This window comes from Lissotriton helveticus, chromosome 6 (genome assembly GCF_964261635.1).
Source record: "Lissotriton helveticus chromosome 6, aLisHel1.1, whole genome shotgun sequence".
Taxonomy (NCBI): Eukaryota; Metazoa; Chordata; class Amphibia; order Caudata; family Salamandridae; genus Lissotriton; species Lissotriton helveticus.
Genome location: NC_136067.1, coordinates 772,291,847 through 772,304,919, shown reverse-complemented (window position 1 = coordinate 772,304,919; position 13,073 = coordinate 772,291,847). Strand labels below are relative to the sequence as shown.

At 52.7% G+C, this 13,073-nt stretch overlaps 1 protein-coding gene across 1 annotated transcript in view; it reads right to left on the bottom strand.

Moving 5' to 3' along the window:
- MDN1 (midasin AAA ATPase 1) overlaps window positions 1-13,073 on the bottom strand; it is a 2,221,312-nt gene that overhangs the window by 667,618 nt on the left and 1,540,621 nt on the right. The gene's annotated exons all lie outside the window — the stretch shown is intronic.

Genomic DNA, 13,073 nt, shown 5'->3' with positions numbered 1-13,073 from the left:
TTGTGATAATCTAAAACATCTTTCGACAAAATGGAGTTGCTTTGTTTTTTTTTGCTTGCTTTGGTGCATTTAATAAATGTATTTATTTATTTTAAAAATATGTTTACAATTTGCTGTTATGGAAATTGAAGTAGAGGATGTGGCATAATAGCCAAAGTCGCTGACTTTAGTGCTGTGGAACAAAGTCCGCATTTCGGGGTCAGCTCAACATCTTGTTTTTTAAATGGCTACTGCATCATGACGTACACGTCATCACACTGGTGTCACTGGAGCGTCTTGACAGATACATGCACATGTGAGATGGTGACGCCAGATACTTGCACATGCGAGATGGGCATGAGCTTATTTTCTTTGTTTTTTGGGCGTTTTTTGGAAATGCCTCTCGTCATTGGAAAACAAGCACTTTTTTTATTTTTGCTCATTCACAACATAGGCGAAACAATTGACATAGCTAGAGATCGAGTTGTGCCTTTGGCTAAACCTATTGCACTTGCCAATTATTCATATTACTGCTGCCAAGAAGGACCACGTGAAGTGTGATAAGTTCAGCCAGTTCGCCCTTTTTTTTTATACAACAGCTCTTTGCATGCTGCGATTTATTAACATATACTTACGATGTTAACAGTGAAACTACAAGTCCCAGCATGCAGTGTGCTTTTGGCTATAAAGCTAGACCTGGCTGAGACCTCATATGTGATATTGGGCAACATTGTAGCTGTGTTGACCTCAGAATCAAGGTGACGCATACAGTGTTAGTATGCAGATTACCACATATGAACACTAATTTTGCTTTATTGCCAAATTAAAGCACCCGCAACTTCATCTTTGACTCTTCAATCTGGTTCACCCTCACACACCCTCTCACACCCTCACCCTCGCACCCGCTCATCCTCATACACCCTCGCCCTCACATCCCCTCATCCCCCTCACACACCCCCACACACCCTCACACCCCCTCAACCTCATACCCCCGCACCCTCACATACCCTCATCCTCAAACCCCCTCACACACACCCTCACACCCCCTCACCCTTACCCTCACCAACACTCACTCACCCTCACACACACTCACTCACCCTCACACACACTCTCACCCCCTCTCACCCTCATCCCCCCTCACACCCTCACACACCCCCTCTCACCCATAAACACCCTCTCACCCTCACACACCCTCTCACCCTCACACACCCCCTCACCCTCACACACACCCTCACCCTCACACACCCCCTCACCCTCACACACACCCTCACCCTCACACACCCCCTCACCCTCACACACCCCCTCACCCTCACACACCCCCTCACCCTCACCCTCACACACACCCTCACCCTCACACACCCACTCAACCTCATACACCCACTCAACCTCATACACCCACTCAACCTCACCCACCCTCTCAGCCTCACACACCCCCTCAGCCTCACACCCCCTCAGCCTCACACACCCCCTCAGCCTCACACACCCCCTCAGCCTCACACACCCTCTCAGCCTCACACACCCCCTCAGCCTCACACACCCCCTCAGCCTCACACACCCCCTCACCCTCACACCCCCCCTCATCCTCACCCTCACACACCCTCATCCTCACATCCCCTCACCCACCCTCACACCTCTACCGCCCTCACTCACTCACTCTACCGCCCTCACTCACTCACTCTACCGCCCTCACTCACCCGCCCTCACTCACTCACTCTACCGCCCTCACTCACTCTACCGCCCTCACTCACTCACTCTACCGCCCTCACTCACTCACTCTACCGCCCTCACTCACTCACTCTACCGCCCTCACTCACTCACTCTACCGCCCTCACTCACTCACTCTACCGCCCTCACTCACTCTACCGCCCTCACTCACTCTACCGCCCTCACTCACTCTACCGCCCTCACTCACTCTACCGCCCTCACTCACTCTACCGCCCTCACTCACTCTATCGTCCTCCCTCACTCGATCTATTTATCGCCCTCACTCACTCGATCTATCTATCTATCGCCCTCCCTCACTCTGTCGCCCTCCCTCACTCTATCGCCCTCATTCACTCTATCTATCACCCTCATTCACTCTATCTATCGCCCTCATTCACTCTATCTATCGCCCTCCCTCACTCTATCGCCCTCATTCACTCTATCTATCGCCCTCATTCACTCTATCTATCACCCTCATTCACTCTATCTATCGCCCTCATTCACTCTATCTATCGCCCTCATTCACTCTATCTATCGCCCTCATTCACTCTATCTATCGCCCTCATTCACTCTATCGCCCTCATTCACTCTATCTATCGCCCTCATTCTATCTATCGCCCTCATTCACTCTATCGCCCTCATTCACTCTATCGCCCTCATTCACTCTATCGCCCTCATTCACTCTATCGCCCTCATTCACTCTATCGCCCTCATTCACTCTATCGCCCTCATTCACTCTATCGCCCTCATTCACTCTATCGCCCTCATTCACTCTATCGCCCTCATTCACTCTATCTATCGCCCTCATTCACTCTATCTATCGCCCTCATTCACTCTATCTATCACCCTCATTCACTCTATCGCCCTCATTCACTCTATCGCCCTCATTCACTCTATCGCCCTCATTCACTATCTATCGCCCTCATTCACTATCTATCGCCCTCATTCACTCTATCTATCACCCTCATTCACTCTATCTATCGCCCTCATTCACTCTATCACCCTCATTCACTCTATCACCCTCATTCACTCTATCACCCTCATTCACTCTATCTATCGCCCTCATTCACTCTATCGCCCTCATTCACTCTATCTATCGCCCTCATTCACTCTATCGCCCTCCCTCACTCTATCTATCGCCCTCCCTCACTCTATCTATCGCCCTCATTCACTCTATCACCCTCATTCACTCTATCACCCTCATTCACTCTATCTATCACCCTCATTCACTCTATCTATCACCCTCATTCACTCTATCTATCACCCTCATTCACTCTATCTATCACCCTCATTCACTCTATCTATCACCCTCATTCACTCTATCTATCACCCTCATTCACTCTATCTATCACCCTCATTCACTCTATCTATCACCCTCATTCACTCTATCACCCTCATTCACTCTATCACCCTCATTCACTCTATCACCCTCATTCACTCTATCACCCTCATTCACTCTATCACCCTCATTCACTCTATCTATCGCCCTCATTCACTCTATCTATCGCCCTCATTCACTCTATCTATCGCCCTCATTCACTCTATCGCCCTCATTCACTCTATCGCCCTCATTCACTCTATCGCCCTCATTCACTCTATCGCCCTCATTCACTCTATCTATCGCCCTCATTCACTCTATCTATCGCCCTCATTCACTCTATCTATCGCCCTCATTCACTCTATCTATCGCCCTCATTCACTATCTATCGCCCTCCCTCACTCTATCTATCGCCCTCCCTCACTCTATCGCCCTCATTCACTCTATCACCCTCATTCACTCTATCTATCACCCTCATTCACTCTATCACCCTCATTCACTCTATCTATCACCCTCATTCACTCTATCTATCACCCTCATTCACTCTATCTATCACCCTCATTCACTCTATCTATCGCCCTCATTCACTATCTATCGCCCTCATTCACTCTATCGCCCTCATTCACTCTATCTATCGCCCTCATTCACTCTATCTATCGCCCTCATTCACTCTATCTATCGCCCTCATTCACTCTATCGCCCTCATTCACTCTATCGCCCTCACTCATTCTATCCATCGCACCACCACAGCATCATTCAGGGGTACCACAGCATCACTCAGCACCACCACAGCATCACTCAGGGGCACCACAACATCAATATCCGCTACCACAGCATCACTGAACGCCACAGCATCACTCGTCGCCACCACAGTATCAATCTGTGCAACCATTCAACATCAACTGGTTCAAATATGTTCTCTCAATGTTTCAAGCTTTATTACAAATGTCACAAAGATGTTAATATTTCACTTCTGTTCTTGGATTTTCGTCACAATAAAATACACTGAACATAATCTTATTTACAAAAGTTTAAGCTATTGCCATTATAAATTACAATAACTTTTATTTAAGTATTTATTTAAAAAAATTAAAAGCCATTGTTATTTGTAATATCAATACATCTAAGTCACTTAAATACAAAACATGTTGCATTACAAATGCTATAGGTGTCACATTTGCAAAAGATAAAAGTACTGGCATTGTAAATGACAAAGCTATTAATTTCGCTATTTTCAAAACCAACACATAAATAAAAAATGTGTCATTTACAAGACCAATAGCTCAAACTTTCATAATGCGAGACCTATTGCATTGCAAATGCTTGTGTTTACTAGCCACCAGGTTAAGCAGGTGCAGTCCACACCAGTGCAAGCTGTCTCAGGGACAGACCATGTGTGCAACCGTAAACGGGTACAGGAGACTTTAGGCAACAAAGTGGCACTTTATAAACCGACGACGCCTGGAATGGCAGAAACCGGTCCCCGGAAGCTTGTCTCCTTTCTGGTGAAGAATTGGCTTGGTAGTTTGGTCTGCCCTGTTCCCATGATGCACTGGGCCAGGGACAGACTAATTTGCATATAGCCAGGTTCTGAGCTGGGATGGGGCAGTGAGCTAAATAACGGTGATGGATCAAGCCCTGATCTTTGGACTGGGTAAGAGTGGTCTGCTTAATTCAGACACTCTGTTCATCACCACCCCCTTTTCTGAATCACTTCATAAAAGCTGCACACTGCAACGAGTTACATTAATTTGGACTTGGGCAACAACTTGAGCTTAATGCAACGAGTTGTTTGATACCATACAGTATCAACTTCGGTAGTCTTAGTCAGAAGTACTATTGAAACATGAAAAAATACATGTTCCACTTTGTAATACACAGCACCCTGCCTTAGGGTCCAATAGGCCTACCTTAGGGGTAACTGATATATATTAAAAAGGGAGAACTTTGTTTTGCTTTGCCATTGCTTTTAATGGCAAAGTGGAGGTAGCAGTTTAAAAACTACACTTCCAGTCTGCGGTGGCACATTAGGAGCCATGTTTTACCTTTCTCACACCCAGAGTGGCACAAACAATACTGCAATTCTGGGGGTGACTCTCTAACTTAAAGGCCCTGGATACCATAAACTAGGAACTTACAATTAAGTTAACATATGCCAAATGGGAATAAGCCAATCGAACAAGTTACTTACCTTCGGTAACGATATATCTGTAAGAAACAGTAGTTAGTATTAGATTCCTTACCTTAGAATATCCCCAGGCGTCAGTCTGGATCCGGAAACTTTTGCGTAGCAGTACCCCTGCGCGTCGGTAGGCGTCGTCTGCAGGCGTCCCCTGCGGCTCCGCGTCGTCGGCGTCGTGCGCCGTGATGACGTCGCTGGAGTATATAGACGCCGCCTCCGCGCGCTGACGTCAGTTCTTTGCACACAGCTTTTCCGCGCCAGAACACGCAGAGCCATGTGAGAACCAACACTGGTGCCATTTGAAACTAGGGCCCTGAAAGGGATGTCCCTAACCCTAGGTATCAGTTCGCAGAACGGGGAGGATGGGCGGGGCGGTAAGGAATCTAATACTAACTACTGTTTCTTACAGATATATCGTTACCGAAGGTAAGTAACTTGTTCATCTGAAAGAAACAGGTTAGTATTAGATTCCTTACCTTAGAATAGATACCCCAGCAATACCAACCCCGGTGGTGGGTCTGCGAACCAATACAACCTACACCAGAAAGTCCTGGAGGACCGAACGGCCAAAGAAGCCATCCCTCCGGACTTGACTGTCCAGGCAGTAGTGCCTCGCAAAGGTGTGCAGCGAGGCCCACGTGGCCGCCTGGCAAATGTCCTGCAAAGGGACTCCCCGGCCCAGGGCAGTAGTAGCCGCCGTGGCCCGAGTGGAATGGGCCCTCAGCCCAACAGGAGGCTCCTTCCGAGCCAAAGAGTAGCATGCTTTGATGCACAGGACGACCCACCGAGAGATGGTCCGTTTCTGTACCGCCCTTCCCTTCTTCTCACCCACGTAGCCAACAAACAGTTGGTCATCCACCCGGAACTGGCGTGTGCGATCCATATAGAATGAAAGCGCACGTTTTGGGTCCAGACGATGGAGCCGCTCTTCATCCTTTGAAGGATGCGGAGGCGGGAAGAAGGAGGGCAAGGTGATGGACTGCCCAATGTGAAAAGCAGAGACTACCTTGGGCAGGAAAGAAGGTCTGGTCCGAAGAACCACCTTATCAGGATGAACAGACAAGAAAGGAGGTTGAACAGAAAGAGCCTGGAGCTCACTCACTCTCCTGGCAGAGGTGATGGCTACCAGGAAGGCCGTCTTTAAGGTGAGAAGACGGAGAGGACAGGAATGAAGGGGCTCAAAGGGAGCGCACATCAGGAAAGTCAAAACCAGGTTCAAGTCCCACTGAGGCATCACGAACGGAGCTGGAGGATACATGTGCGTGATGCCCTTTAAGAATCTTAACACAATAGGGGACTTGAACAAAGATGGCTGATCAGGTAGCCTCAAGAAGGCGGAAAGGGCAGAAAGATAGCCCTTGATAGTGCCCAGAGCAGAGCCCTGCTGGGCAAGGGAAAGGAGGAAGAGGAGAACCTCAGATAGAGGGGCAGAAAGGGGATCCACAGCCTTCGCTGTGCACCATGCCACAAATCTGTTCCACCGGCAGGCGTATACCGACTTTGTGGAGGGACGCCTGGCTGCCAGAATGACATCACAGACTTCAGGAGGCAAGTCAAATGGCCTCAACTGTCGCCGCTCAATCTCCACGCATGGAGGTGGAGACTGGACAGGTTCGGGTGGAGGACCGTCCCCTGCTGCTGCGACAGAAGGTCCTCCTGAAGGGGCAGGCGGATCGAGGGACCGACTGTCATGCTGAGTAGCTCGGGATACCAGTACCTTCGAGCCCAGTCCGGAGCCACAAGGATAACTTTGGCCCGGTCGCGCCTGATCTTCTTCAGCACTCTGGGCAGAAGTGGTATAGGCGGAAAGGCGTACAACAGACCGCAACTCCACTCGCGCCGAAAGGCGTCGCCGAGCGAGTGCCGTCTTGGAAACTCCAACGCGCAGAACTGATGACATTGCGCGTTCTCTTCTGTGGCGAATAGATCTAACCAAGGCTCTCCCCATTGCTGAAAGAGGCCTCTCGCCACATCCGAGTTCAGACGCCATTCGTGATCCACCGAGCACCGACGGCTGAGTTCGTCCGCCCTGGCGTTCAGAGAACCTGCCAGGTGTTGAACCGTCAGAGTCACGCCCTGACGTTCCAGCCACTGCCAGAGGCGCAGAGCCTCTTGGCAAAGGGTCCACGACCCCACACCGCCCTGTTTGTTGCAGTACCACATGGCGGTGGTGTTGTCCGTGAACACCTGCACTACACTCCCGTTGACAAAGGGGAGGAATGCCTTCAGTGCCAGGCGAATCGCCCGCAGCTCCAACATGTTGATATGGAGCCGGGACTCCGCCGGAGACCAGAGGCCTCTGATCTCCGCCTCTCCCAAGTGGCCACCCCAGCCTTGGAGGGACGCGTCCGTCACAACCACGTGCTCCGGCTGGGGAAGGGAGAGGGATCTGCCCCTGACCCAATCGCGGTCTGTAAGCCACCACTGCAACTGTCTCGCAGTGCCCTCCGAGATCAGGACATGGTCGGATAGGTTGCCCTGATGCTGGGCCCACTGAAACTTCAGGTCCCACTGCAGAGCCCGCATCCGCCATCTGGCGTGATGCACCAGAAGGATGCAGGAGGCCATCAGCCCCAGAAGCCGCAGCGTCAACCTGACCGAAACCCGGGATAACGGCTGAAAGATGGGAATCAGAGCCTGAATATCCCGGACCCGCCGTTCCGGGGGATAAACCCGAAACTGCGCCGAGTCGAGAACCGCTCCGATGAAAAGGAGCTTTTGAGAGGGACACAGGTGTGATTTCGGCACATTGATGGAAAACCCCAACTCGTGCAGGAGGTCTGCCGTCATCTGAAGGTGGTGGACGACTGTCTGGGGCGAGCCCGCCTTCAACAGCCAGTCGTCGAGGTAGGGGAAGACTGAAACCCCTAACCGGCGCAGATGAGCTGCGACCACCGCCATCACTTTCGTGAACACCCGTGGGGCGCTGGTAAGGCCGAATGGGAGCACGATAAACTGAAAATGCTCGTGGCCTACCGTGAACCGCAGGTAACGCCGGTGGGCCGGCAGGACGGGGATGTGAAAGTACGCATCCTGCAAGTCCAACGCTACCATCCAGTCTTGTGGGTCTAGAGCAGCCAAGACCTGAGCCAAAGTCAACATCTTGAACTTCTCCTTCCGGAGGAAGCCGTTGACGTTCCGTAGATCCAAGATAGGACGCAGGCCTCCCTTGTCCTTCTTGGGTACCAGAAAGTAGTGGGAGTAGCAACCACACCCTACTTCTGGCCCAGGAACGCGCTCGATGGCCCCCTTGGCCAAGAGGGCCGTAACTTCCTCCTGCAGAAGTGTCAAGTGGTCCCCCGACACACGGTGGTTCTGCGGTGGCATGGCTGGAGGAGTGGACTCGAAGGGGAGGGCATAGCCCCTTCGGACAAGCTGCAGCACCCACCTGTCCGATGTTATCGCGCGCCAGCGGGAGTGGTGATGGCGAACCCTGCCACCCACTGGCGTCACGTGAGCCCGAAAGCTCGGACTAGGAAGGCTTGGATGCCGCAGCGGAGGGAGGCGTGGACTGACCACGACGCTGGCCTCTACCGCCACCACGGCGGAAACCACGGGCGCCACCGCGCTGGGGAGCGCTCTGCGCCGCGTGGCTGGCAGCACGTGTGGGACCTCCTCTCCCTTGGCCACGAAAGGGCCGAAACGAACCCGTCTGCTGGCGCTGGGTCTGGGTCGAGAGACCCAAGGACTTGGCCGTGACCCTGGAGTCCTTGAAGCGCTCCAGCGCGTGGTCCGCTTTGTCACCAAATAGGCGACTGCCATCAAATGGCATGTCCATAAGCGTATTTTGGACGTCTGGTGAGAAGTTGGCAGATCTCAGCCAGGCATGGCGACGAATCGCCACCGTAGTGGACATGGCCCGTCCCAGGGAGTCCGTGGTGTCCAGACCACAACGGATCGAGTACCGCGCCGCATCCCGGCCTTCAACAAAGGCCCGGGTGAGCTTGTCCCGCACTTCCTGGGGGCATTGCGGCAAACACTCCTCGACCGTATCCCACAGGGAGTGGGTGTAGCGGCCCAAGAGGCACGCGGTGTTACAAGACCGCAGTCCAGCACTCAAAGAGGAAAACACTTTCTTTCCGAATTGGTCGTACCTCTTTGATTCCCGGTCGGGCGGAGCCGACGGAAATGCGGACTGCGAAGTGGAGGCCTGGATCACCAGACTCTCCGGGGAGGGATGGGTGGACAGGAAGGCAGGGTCGTCCGCGCAGGGACGGTGACGCCTGGCAACGTTCCGGTCAACCGGCGCACCAGAGGCGGGCCTGGACCAGGTGCCCAGAAGGACATCCGTCAGGGCCTCATTAAACGGCAGCAGAGGCTCCTGGGGGCATGACTGCGGTTTAAAAACTTCCGTCAGGATATTCGGTTTGACCTTCGCGACGGGGAGCTCAAGGTGTAAGGCCTTGGCAGCCCTCATCAGGACCACCGAATAGGCAGCACCCGCCTCGGACGCCACAGGGGACGGAGAGACAAACCCAGGGTTGGGCGACTCGTCCAGGCCACTGGCATCACCCAGATCACCTACCCAGTCCACATCGTACTGGCAGGCACGGGATAGAGGGTCCTCAGACCCCTCCCAACCCTCACCATACTCCTCCTCGTCATACCCATATTCTGGGTCGACGATATAGACATCGGGGTCAACAGGCCCCATCGGCGTCGGGTCCGGCGTCGGCCGACGCCGGTCCGGCTCCGAGTCCGGAGTCGGGGAGGAAAGGGGGGTGGCGCCGCGCGGCGTCGGTGCCGGGGACCCGACGCCGGCCGGAGCCGACGGCGGAGTCGCTGCACCACGCGGGGGCGGTACCCTGGGCTGGCCCACAGGAACCGACGCCGGAGAGGCCGGGAGACCAGCCGGCGACGAACCAGAGGGAGCCAGCGGCGCCGGGGCCGGAGCCACCGGCGGCGCCGGGGCAGGAGCACCCGAACCGCTCGGGCCCCCAGACGGGACCGACGGGCCCGCAGGCGCCGAAGGCCCCGCCGGAGAAGACCTCGCCCTCATAGCAATGAGGAAGGCCTCGATCTCCTCACGCGACGCGCCTTCCCCAGGGACCGACAGGTGTGGGGCAGACGGCGTCGGCGACCCATGCGGGACCGCGGGGGTGGGGTCACCCGAGCCCCCGGCCGCAGCACGCGGGCGTCGGGGGGAGTCGGGGGTGCGATGGCGACGCCCCGACTTCTTGTGCTTACCTGACGAGCCGGAGGAATGGTGGCGACTCCCGGAGCGCCCATGGCGGCTCCGCGACCGCTCCCTCGACCGCTCCCTCGACCTCCGACCGGACCGGGACCGCTCTCGACGCGGGGCCGACAACCGGAGTTCGAGAAGCTTGCGGGACCGCTCCCGCCTAGCTTTTCCAGTCAAGGCCCGACAGTCGACGCAGGACTCCACGTCGTGGTCCGCGCCCAGACACCGGAGGCAGAGTCGATGGTGGTCGGTGACCGACATCATGCGGTCGCACTCGTCACAACTCTTGAAACCGGGCATCCTACCGGCACCGTAAAGATCAATCAGTTAACAAAAAACTTGGTCAAAAGACCGGAGTACTGCTCTTCGGATCTGCGCTAACTGGCGCGGAAAAAAGAAGAACTGACGTCAGCGCGCGGAGGCGGCGTCTATATACTCCAGCGACGTCATCACGGCGCACGACGCCGACGACGCGGAGCCGCAGGGGACGCCTGCAGACGACGCCTACCGACGCGCAGGGGTACTGCTACGCAAAAGTTTCCGGATCCAGACTGACGCCTGGGGATATTCTAAGGTAAGGAATCTAATACTAACCTGTTTCTTTCAGATCAAAAATACACACTTTAAGGTTAGGGCACTGATGCTGAGGTCTGGTTAGCAAAACTCAGTTCACTCTTAGAGTCGAAACACCTGTAGCATGAGTTCAAAACTTTGGGGGTGGCCATACAAAAAGAGGCATTTCCTGTCACTGGGCCACGGAGTACCACAAGGTGCAAGAATAGCAGTCTAAGAGGCAGCTGGCATTCACAGAACACAGAACAAAGGGCAAGAGTAATCGACGAGGAGACCCATTTACCAGAGGACTCTATCCTATTCAATTCCCTGTAAGGCGGAGTAGTGGGCAATGAGTTCAGGTTAAACTTGCTGACCGAATCCTGTAACACAAGCCTCTCAGGAGTGGGATGCTGGGAAAGAAAGTCTGGGTCACCCAGAGTAGGTCAATGGAGCCTTGTGGTCTTTCAAATTACAGGTGGACCTGAGCAGGGCTAGGCCCAGATCGCCAAAAGTGTGTCGTTAGGAGTCTAATTGAATGGAAGGCGGGGTTCAGAATGTGTATGGCCAGGATAAAGGCTATCAGTCAAGACGTTGGTCTTAACTGCATGAAAGGGAACTTGACCATCAAGAACCTCCACCCTTTGTACAATCATAGGAAAGGAGGCGTTGTGCCCATGGCAGTGCATGGAGGCGAAACTAGTCTACTGGCTGGGGAGTTTACAGACCATTTGCATTCTGAAGGTCCTCGCATCAGTTATGCTCCTTATGTGGCTGGGCAAATTAATCCCCAGTATCATAGCCACTATTGGCTGAATCTGTGCCAAACAATTTGTCAAGCACAGGAGTTTTTCAAGAGGGCAATGGCACCATGTCACAGTCAGAAGGATGTCTGAATGACTGCAGATCAGTTAAAGCATGACACAGCCTCAGCAGAGGTCAGGGCAACACCTTCTTGGTGTCAGACAACACTATACGTTTGCCATTGTCATCCTGAGTTGATGGGGCCTGTATTGTTGTCAGAGGATCGTTGTCAGTTGTGGGTTGTGGCGCCAAAGAGGGAACTGGCACCAAAGTCAATCTGGAATGAAACCAGAGGGCCCAGCTGCACCAAGGGTGGACCCGCCAGCGGAAACCTAGTTGGAGTTGAGCGGGTACCCTTCGGAGATGATCTGCTCAAGGTTGAGAATGATGTGGGATAGGAGGAACGCCTTTTAACCAGACTGATGTGAAGGGACCCAGGGACGGTAACCCCCCCCCCCAAATTATTTTTGAAGCAGATTACAAACAACAATCTGAATGGAATAAGCCCATTTCACACAATGCAGTCTATCGCAGGTACACTCCAATCATGTCACAGAATAGTTAACAACTCCCACCCACGTAGGGTAAAGACACAATGAGAAAGACAGACTGACAAGTGAGTTTGAGCAACCAGAATCAGGATCTACAATACTAAAGCTATTAACAACAGAAGAACTTAAGAAGAGAGATTATCAAATCCAAGCCTTAGGACATGGACAAAGGTAACTGGTCAGTGTCATGGGTTCCATCATATATGACACCGTGACTTCACATCTGGGGAAGTTGGAGCTGCCTGGGAACCATGGTACCACCTGTCAACACAGAAGAGCTATTGCACAATTTCAATATCCAGTCTAGCGCCTCAGGGAGACTCATGAGGTGAGGAACGTATAGTTGGAAGTATCCAACAAACAATTAGAAAAATTATGGGAAAAAAAATAATCAAGGTTCCCACATCCCCTGCCCCCAAAACCTCAACAAAATAGATGAAAAATACACTGACCGAGTTCTCCAGGTACAAGACTGTGACATGCATGGAAAAAAGGGAAAATCATCAACGTATTGGCATACATTTATGGAGCCAAAGCAATGCTCAAAGTGACTCTCTGGCCTTTAAAGGGACAGAATACCCTGTGCTCAATAGGTGGTGTGATGAAAGCAATGCCACATTCAGTTTGACGTCTTAAGATACAAATAAGAAATCTGGGGGGAGAAGTACCTACAAGAAATTAGTCATGAATCACTATATTGTCTTACGGCCATATACTTATGGGAGGCAGCAGGAGGAATTTAAAGGATCAACACCATTTTCTTTCAAGAATGCACTTAGCATGTGAAACACTCTTTCCCCT